The sequence below is a fragment of the Macrobrachium nipponense genome, chromosome 29 (assembly GCF_015104395.2).
Source record: "Macrobrachium nipponense isolate FS-2020 chromosome 29, ASM1510439v2, whole genome shotgun sequence".
Lineage (NCBI taxonomy): Eukaryota > Metazoa > Arthropoda > Malacostraca > Decapoda > Palaemonidae > Macrobrachium > Macrobrachium nipponense.
In genome coordinates this window covers 34,609,098-34,619,097 of record NC_061092.1, presented here as the reverse complement: position 1 = coordinate 34,619,097, position 10,000 = coordinate 34,609,098, and the positions used below count along the sequence as shown (strand labels likewise).

General features: G+C 32.4%; 1 pseudogene; it reads left to right on the top strand.

Moving 5' to 3' along the window:
• LOC135206231 (alpha-(1,3)-fucosyltransferase C-like) overlaps nt 1–10,000 on the top strand; it is a 37,442-nt pseudogene that overhangs the window by 1,144 nt on the left and 26,298 nt on the right.

The window sequence follows — 10,000 nt, the reverse complement described above, 5'->3', positions numbered from 1 at the left end:
AGTTTGTGTCTCTTTGAAGAAGGCGGTCGTTGCTGCCGTTTCCCTAGTCACTGTAACTGTTAGAGACCATCAATTCTCTCCATTTCTTTTTCGCGGAAGTGTAAGTCTCCCTATTTCCTTTTATTAAGTGTAAGTCTCCCTATTTCCTTTTAACGAAAGTGTAAGTCGCCCCTATGTCCTTTATTCCGAAAGTGTAAGTCCTCCCCTGATTTTCCTTTTAACAAAAGTGTAATCTCCCCCTATTTCCTTTTTTATCCGAAAGTGGTAAAAGTCCTCCTATTTTCCTTTGATCGAAACGTGTAAGTCTCACAGAATTCCTTTTATTGATTAGTGTATCTTCCTTATTTCCTTTATTAAAAATGTTAAATAGTCTTCCCTATTTCCTTTTATTACAATGTAAGTCCTCCCTATTTACTTTTTAATCGAGATTGTAAGTCCCTCCCTATTGCCTTTTATCGAAAGTGTAAGTCTCCCTATTTCCTTTTAACGAAAGTGTAAGTCTCCCTATTTCCTTTTATCGAAAGTGTAAGTCTCCCTATTTCCTTTTATCGAAAGTGTAAGTCTCACAAATTCCTTTTATTGATAGTGTAAGTCTCACAAATTCCTTTTATTGATAGTTGTAAGTCCTCCTCCTTCCTTTTATTAAAAGTGTAAGTCTCCCTATTTCCTTTTATTAAAAGTGTAAGTCTCCCTATTTCCTTTTATCGAAAGTGGTAAGTCCCCTCCCTATTTCATTTTATTACAAGTGTAAGTTCTCCTTCCTTTGTTTATCGAAAGTGTAAGTCTCCCTATTTCCTTTTATCGAAGTGGTAAGTCTCCCTATTTCCTTTTATCGAAAGTGTAAGTCTCCCTATTTCCTTTTATCGGAAGTGTAAGTCTCCCTCTTTCCTTTTATCGAAAGTGTAAGTCTCCCTATTTCCTTTTATTTAAAGTGTAAGTCTCCCTATTTCCTATTATTACAAGTGTAAGTCTCCTTATTTCCTATTATCGGAAGTGTAAGTCTCGATATTTCCTTTGATCGAAAGTGTAAGTCTCCCTATTTCCTTTTATCGAAAGTGTAAGTCTCCCTATTTCCCTTTTTATCGAAAATGTAAGTATCCCTATTTCCTTTTATACAAGTGTAAAGTCTCCCTATTTCCTTTTATTACAAGTGTAAGTCTCCTATTCCTATTTTTCGAAGTGTAAGTTTCCCTATTCCCTTTTTTGTAATAGTGTAAGTCTCCCATTTATTCCCTATTAAAAGTGTAAGTCCCTCCATAATTTCCTTTTATTTCCATTAAAAGTGTAAGTCTCCCATTTCCATAAAATTTGTAAGTCTCTCCCATTTTCCTGTATTTAGTGTAAGTCTCCCTATTTCCTTTTAGTAATTATCCTATTCTTTTATTGTAAGTCCCTAGTTTCCTTGTAAGAGTTAAGTCTATTTCTCTTTTATTAAAAGTTAATGTAGTCTCCTATTTTCCTTTTATTACAGTGTAAGTCTCCTTATTTCCTATTATCGGGAAAAGTGTAAGTTTCTATTTTCCCTTTTTTGTAATAGTGTAAGTCTCCCTATTCCCTTTTAAAATTAAAAGTGTAAGTCTCCCTATTTCCTTTTATTAAAACAAGTGTAAGTATCCCTATTTCCTTTTATTGTAAGTCTCCCTATTTTCCTTGTAATTAAAATTGTAAGTCTCCCTATTTCCTTTTATTAAAAGTGTAAAGTATCCCTATTCCTTTTATTGTAAGTCTCCCTATTTCCTTTTGTATTAAAGTGTAAGTCTCCCTCCCTTTTATTTCCTTTTAGGAAAAGTGGGGGGGAAAAGTACCCTATTTCCTTTTATTAAAAGTGTCAAGTCATCCCTATTTCCTTTTATTAAAGTGTAAGTCTCCCTATTTCCTTTTATTGAAAGTGTAAGTTCTCCCTATTTCCTTTTTATTGAAAGTGTAAGTCTCCTATTTTCCTTTATTAAAAGTGTAATTCTCCCATTTCCTTTTATTAAAACAAGTGTAAGTAATCCCTATTTCCTTTTATTAAAAGTATAGTCTCCCTATTTCCTTTTATTTAAAATGTAAGAATCCCCTATTTCCTTTTATTTGAAAGTTTAATTCTCCCTATTTAGTTTTTATTGAAGTGTCCAAGTTCCCTCCCTATTTCCTTTATTATACATGTGTAACTCTCCCTATTTCCTTTTATTGTTAGTGTAAGTCTCCTATTTCCTTTTATTACAGTGTAAGTCTCCCTATTTCCTTTTATTAAAGTGTAAAGTCTATTTCCTATTAAAAAGTATCCCTATTTCCTTTTATTAAAAGTGTAAGTCTCCCTATTTCCTTTTATTGAAAGTGTAAGTCTCCTTATTTCCTATTATTAAAAGTGTAAGTCTCCCTATGCTCCTTTTATTAAAAGTTGTGAAGTCTCCCTAGTCCTTTTATTAAAAGTGAAGTCTCCCTAATCCGGTAAATTAAAAGTGTAAGTCTCCCTTATTTCCTTTTATTGAAAGTACGTCTCCCTATTTCCTTTATGGAAAGGTCGTCTCCCTATTGTTCCCGTTTATTGAAAGGGGTAAGTCTACCTATTTCCTTTTATTACAAGTGTAAAGTATCCATATTTCCTTTTATAAAAGTGTAAGTCTCCTATTTACTTGTATTGAAAGTGTAACTCTCCCTATTTCCTTCTAATGAAAGTGATACTTCTCCCTATCTCCTTTTATTACAAGTGTAAGTCTCCACTATTTCACTTTTATTACAAGTGTAAGTTCTCCTTAATTTCCTATTTATCGGAAGTGTAAGTCTCCCTATTTCTTTTATTTAAAAGTGTAAGTTATCCTATTCCTGTGTATTAAAAGTGTAAGTATTCCATATTTCCTTTTATTGAAGTGTCAAGTCTCCCTATTTCCTTTTATTAGTGCTAAGTCTCCTATTTCCTTTTATTAAAAGTGTAAGTCTCCCTATTTCTAGTGTAAATCTCTATTTCCTTTTATTAAAAGATTCTAAGTTTTGTAAGTCTCCCTATTTCCTTTTATTGAGTGATGTGTAAGTTCTCCTATTTGTTTCCTTTTATTAAAAGTGTAAGTCTCCTATTTCCTTTTATTACTGTAAGTTGTTTTGTGTAATGTCCCTATTTCCTTTTTATTTGTTTGTGTTTTAAGTCTGTGTAAGTCTCCCTATTTCCTTTTATTGTGAACTAGTGTAAGTATTTCCTCACCTTTTATTAAAAGTGTAAGTCTCCCTATTGCTGGTATTGAAAGTGTAAGTATTTCCTTTTCTTTTAAAAATGATTGATAGTGTAAGTCTCCCTATTTCCTTTTATTAAAAAAACGTGTAGTCTCCCTATTTCCTTTTATTTGAAGTGTAAGTCTCCCTATTTCCTTTTATTAAAAGTGTAAGATCCCTATTTTCCTTTTATTAAAAGTGTAAGATCCTATTTCCTTTTATTGAGTGTAAGTCTACCTTTTCTATTCCTTTTATTGAAAGTGTAAGTCTCCCTAATTTCCTTTTATTGATAGTGTAACGTCTCCCTATGTCCTATTAGTATAAGTCTCCCTATTTCTTTATTTGCACCGTGTAAGTCTCCCTATTTCCTTTTATTGAAAGTGTAAGTCTCCCTATTTCCTTTTATTGAATAGTGTAAGATCCCTATTTCCTTTTATTGACATGTGTAATAAACCCTACCTACCCTATTTTTTCCTTTTATTGAAAGTGTAAGTCTCCCTATTTTCTTTTTATTGACTAAGTGTATGTATTTCCTATAAAATATCCTATTTATTAAAAGTGTGTGTAAGTCTCCCATATCTTTTATTGAAAAGTGTTAAGTCTCTGCTTATTTGTTTTATTGAAACTTGTTTACGTCTCCCTATTTCCTTTTATTGAAAGTGTAAGTCTCCCTATTTCCTTTTATTATTAAGTGTAAGTCTCCCTATTTCCTATTTGAAAAGTGTAAGTATCCCTATTCCTTTTATTGAAAGTGTAAGTCTCACCTATCCCTGTATTTATTTTAGTGTAATTCCTCCTATTTACCCTTTTATTTAAACGTAAGTCTCCCTATTTCCTTTTATTAAAAGTAAATCTCCCTATTTCCTTTTATTAAAAGTGAAGTATTCCTTTTATTCTATTTCTCCCTAAAATTTTTTGTGTAAGTCTCCTATTCCCTTTTATGAAATGTAAAGAAGTATTCATATGTCCCTATTTACAGTGTAAGTCTCCTATTTCCTTTATTGTGAAACTCTATGAAAGTCTCCTAGTCCATTCTTTTATTGAAAGTGTTAAGTCTCCCTATTTCCTTTATTAGAAAGTGTAAGTCTCCTTATTTACCTTTTATTAAAAGTAAGTTCTATTTCTTTTATTAAAAGTAAGTCTCCCTATTTCCTAGTAATTAGTGTAAGTCTCCCTATTTTACTTTTATTTGAAAGTGTAACTCTCCCTATGTAATTATTAAGTGTAAGTCCCCTCCTATTTCCTTTTATTAAAAGTAAGGCTCCCTATTTCCTTTTATTTAAAGTGTAAGTCTCCCTATTTCCTTTTATTACAAGTGTAAGTCTCCTATTTCGTTTTATTGAAAGTAAGTCTCACTATTCCTTTTATTAAAAGTGTAAGTATCCCTATTTACTTTTATTGAAAGTGTAAGTCTCCCTATTTCCTTTTATTGAAAGTGTAAGTCTCCCTATTTCCTTTTATTGAAAGTGTAAGTCTCCCTATTTCCTTTTATTACAAGTGTAAGTCTCCCTATTTCCTTTTATTGAAAGTGTAAGTCTCCCTATTCCCGTTTTATTGAAAGTAAGTGTCCCCTAATTTCCTTTTATTAAAAGTGTAAGTCTCCTATTTTTTACCTTTTATTAAAAGTAAGTCTCCCTATTTCCCTTTTATAAAAGTAAGTCTCCCTATTTCCTTTTATTGAAAGTGTAACGTCTCCCTATTTCCTTTTATTGAAAGTGTAAGTCTCCCTATTTCCTTTTATTACAAGTGTAAGTCTCCCTATTTCCTTTTATTGAAAGTGTAAGTCTCCCTATTTCCTTTTATTAAAAGTAAGTGTCCCTATTTCCTTTTATTAAAAGTGTAAGTCTCCCTATTTACTTTTATTAAAAGTAAGTCTCCCTATTTCCTTTTATTAAAAGTAAGTCTCCCTATTTCCTTTTATTAAAAGTGTAAGTCTCCCTATTTACTTTTATTGAAAGTGTAACTCTCCCTATTTAATTTTATTAAAAGTGTAAGTCTCCCTATTTCCTTTTATTAAAAGTAAGGCTCCCTATTTCCTTTTATTAAAAGTGTAAGTCTCCCTATTTCCTTTTATTACAAGTGTAAGTCTCCCTATTTCCTTTTATTGAAAGTGTAAGTCTCCCTATTTCCTTTTATTAAAAGTAAGTCTCCCTATTTCCTTTTATTAAAAGTAAGTCTCCCTATTTCGTTTTATTAAAAGTGTAAGTCTCCCTATTTCCTTTTATTAAAAGTAAGTCTCCCTATTTCCTTTTTATTAAAAAGTAGTCTCCCTATTTCCTTTTATTAAAAAGTTTAAAGTAAAGTCTCCCTATTTAATTTTATTAAAAGTGTAAGTTTCCCTATTTCCTTTTATTAAAAGTAAGTCTCCCTATTTCCTTTTATTAAAAGTGTAAGTCTCCCTATTTCCTTTTATTACAAGTGTAAGTCTCCCTATTTCCTTTTATTGAAAGTGTAAGTCTCCCTATTTCCTTTTATTGAAAGTGTAAGTCTCCCTATTTCCTTTTATTACAAGTGTAAGTCTCCCTATTTCCTTTTATTAAAAGTGTAAGTCTCCCTATTTCCTTTTATTAAAAGTAAGTCTCCCTATTTCCTTTATTGCAAAGTGTAATATCTCCCTATTCCTTTTATTAAAAGTGTAAGTCTCCCTATTTCCTTTTATTGAAAGTGTAAGTCTCCCTATTTCCTTTTATTGAAAGTGTAAGTCTCCCTATTTCCTTTTATTAAAAGTGTAAGTCTCCCTATTTCCTTTTATTAAAAGTGTAAGTCTCCCTATTTCCTTTTATTGAAAGTGTAAGTCTCCCTATTTCCTTTTATTACAAGTGTAAGTCTCCCTATTTCCTTTTATTAACAGTGTAAGTCTCCCTATTTGCTTTTATCGAAAGTGTAAGTTTCCCTATTTCGTTTTATTAACAGTGTAATCTATTTCCTTTTATCGGAAGTATAGGAAGTCTCATTTTAACTTAAATTTGAAATTTTAAACTCGACATATTGTTAAAAAAGACAAGAAGCTCTGTGTATGGATGTATGTACGTTGCTTTTGGAGAAAAAGCCTTACATTATATATACGTATGTATATATATATATATATATAATATATATATATATATATATATATATATATATATATATATATATGTGTGTGTGTGTGTGTGTGTGTGTGTGTGTGTGTGTGTGTGTGTGTAGAATCTACTGGTCCGTTTTACCGGATACATATGAGATTGTAATAACCACAATGCCCTCTTACCTTGTCAGTTTCTTTGCTCTTTTTTGGATACGCTATATATATATATATATATATATATATATATATATTATATATATATATATATATATATAAACATGGTAAAACACATTTGACCTTCGAAGGGGTAGTACTGAACACGGTAAAACACATTTCACCTACAAGGGCTAGTACCAAACACGGGAAAACACATCTGACCTCCAAGGGCAGGTACTAAAACATGGTAAAACACTCTTAAACTTCCCAAGGGCTTGTACTAAACACGGCAAAACAGTGTAGATGAACCACTGTCTCACTCTGTTTAACAATAGGGCTCGGGAGGTCAAATGCTCCGAGGCGAATTGGTCATTTCACATATTCCCTAGGCTACGGAATTCGTGAAATCCGTGTGTTCACATATTCACTGTAACATTAATATATATATATATATATATATATATATATATATATATATATATATGTATGCATTAGTTTGCTCTTTTTCCTTTCAAAGCAATTTGGTATTGAAAGTGACACTTGCTATCAATAAATGTTGAATGAATCATATTTGTTATGAATAATTATCACATCACCGTGACTCATATAAATCATTCGAGCTAAAAATGTCCTTTAATATGTAATTCGCTCTACCTCAGAATTGATATATTTTCATATATGTACCGAAAGGGAATTTTTAGTTGATAATAATTTCGTCCCCCCATGGGATCGAACCAGCGTCCATTGGACGGGAAACGAAATCAGAAACGGACAGTGACGCTATCGAGTCGGCCAGCAGAGAAGCTATAAGGTTACATCGATTGGTAATGTAATGTACATTTGGTGCCGTTGACGAGGCATAAGTTAGGGGGTCTGGGGGTCTGGAGTGAGCGGTAGCCCCCCCCCCAGCGGCGTACCCCCGAGAGCAAAAAGCTTTATAACATGTCACAACCATTTTGAGGGTGGCTAATGTAAAGAAACCTGTAACCTGTCCCTTGTCCCTTGTCAGTTGTCTGTCCTGCAGAATTAGTTATATATATATGCTTCGTCAACTGCACCAAATGTACATTTCATTCCCATCTCATATCAAACACAGGATGTTCTTACAGCTGCAACCTCTTGAAATGGAAACTATTAAATTTCTCTGTATATGAAAATCACAGCACCACGTCACCGGTGATGAGTTAATGGAGAACTAATTGCAGAGACAAGGTCATTGCTTCGTCGAGGATGTTTAGTAAAGGAATCGCGTGATGAATTATGATAATATAGACACATACATACACACATATGTATATATATACGTATATATTATAAGTTTGCTCTTTTTCCTTTCAAAGCATTTGGTATTGAAAGTGACACTTGTTATGAATAAATGTTGAATGAATTATATTTTAATTTATTCATTTTGGTGTTTACTACATCTAAATACTATAATTATTTAAAGGTAAACCTAATAAATCTTTTATGAACTTTCTTGTGGATTTTAAATTGTTGGTAATAATGACACCAAGATCCTCTTCTTATTCTACACTGTTTATGTCATTCCCAAGCAGCATGTAGTTGGTATGAGGGTTGTTTGTTCCTATATGTAACACTTGTTCCTACTTGTAGAGGTGTTGTTAGGGAGAATAAAGAGGTAAAGAGACAGGGAGGGTTGGAGAGAGAGAGAGAGAGAGAGAGCTTTTTTTATTAGTTGTGGTTCAGAATTATCCCGGGCAGTGCTGGGTTGGTTACTAATATATATATAATATAGATATATATATATATATATATATATATATATATATATATATATATATATATTAATACACACATATATATAAAACACTAAAAACCCTAATATATATTATATATAATATATATATATATATATATATATATATTATTATATATATATATATGATGACTTATCACATCACCGTGATTCATATAAATCATTCGAGCTACAAATGTCCTTTAATATCTACTTCGCTCTACCTCGCAATTGATATATTTTCATATATGTACCGAAGGGGAATTTTTAGTTGATAATAATTTTCGTCCCCCATGGGATCGACCACTGTCCAGTGGAACGGGAAACAAAATCAGAAACGGACAGTGACACGAGTCGAGTCAGCCCAGCCAGAGAGCTATAAGTTTTATATCAATTCTGACCATTACAAATCACTGTCGATCTCGGTGTTTTCGTAATTAGATTCGATATGAAACCCCCTCAACCATGCTAGCTGATTCGAGCGTTTGACCAACGTAGCCTTGTTATGAATACTTATCATATCATCGGGATTCATATAAATCATTCGAGCTACAAATGTCCTTTAATATCTAATTCGCTCTACCTCGGAATTGATATATTTTCATATATGTACTGAAGGGGAATTTTTAGTTGATAATAATTTCGTCCCCCATGGGATCGAACCACTGTCCAGTGGACGGGAAACAAAATCAGAAACGGACAGTGACACTATCGAGTCAGCCAGCAGAGAGGCTATAAGTTTATATCGATTCTGACCAGTACAAATCACCGTCGATCTCGGTGTTTTCGTAATTAGAATCGATATGAAACCCCCTCAACCATGCTAGCCGATTCGAGCGTTTGACCAACGTAGCCTTGTTATGAATACTTATCACATCACTGTGATTCATATAAATCATTCGAGCTATAAATGTCCTTTAATATCTAATTTGCTCTACCTCGGAATTGATATATTTTCATATATGTACCGAAGGGGAATTTTTAGTTGATAATAATTTCGTCCCCCCATGGGATCAAACCACCGTCCAGTGGATGGTAAACGAAATCAGAAACGGACAGTGATGCTATCGAGTCGGCCAGCAGAGAGGCTATAAGTTTATATCGATTCTGACCATTACAAATCACTGTCGATCTCGGTGTTTTCGTAATTAGAATCGATATGAAATCCCCTCAACCATGCTAGCCGATTCGAGCGTTTGGCCAACGTAGCCTTATGAATACTTATCACATCATCGTGATTCATATAAATCATTCGAGCTAAAGGACATTTGTAGCTCGAATGATTTATATGAATCACGGTGATGTGATAAGTATTCATAACAAGGCTACATTGGTCAAACGCTCGAATTGGCTAGCATGGTTGAGGGGGTTTCATATCGATTCTAATTACGAAAACACCGAGATCGACGGTGATTTGTAATGGTCAGAATCGATATAAACTTATAGCCTCTCTGTCCGTTTCTGATTTCGTTTCCCGTCCACTGGACGGTGGTTCGATCCCATGGGGGGACGAAATTATTATCAACTAAAAATTCCCCTTCGGTACATATATGAAAATATATCAATTCCGAGGTAGAGCATATTAGATATTAAAGGACATTTGTAGCTCGAATGATATATATATATATATATATATATATATATATATATTATATATATGTATATATATATATATATATATATATATATATATATATATATATAATATAATATAATTATATATATATTAGGGTTATGCATGACATATACGTTGTTGTTATTGTATATGTCCCCCTTTCACATCTCAAATAAATGATTACCCTTGGTTTAGGGGAAATGCAACACTCGTATGAATATTT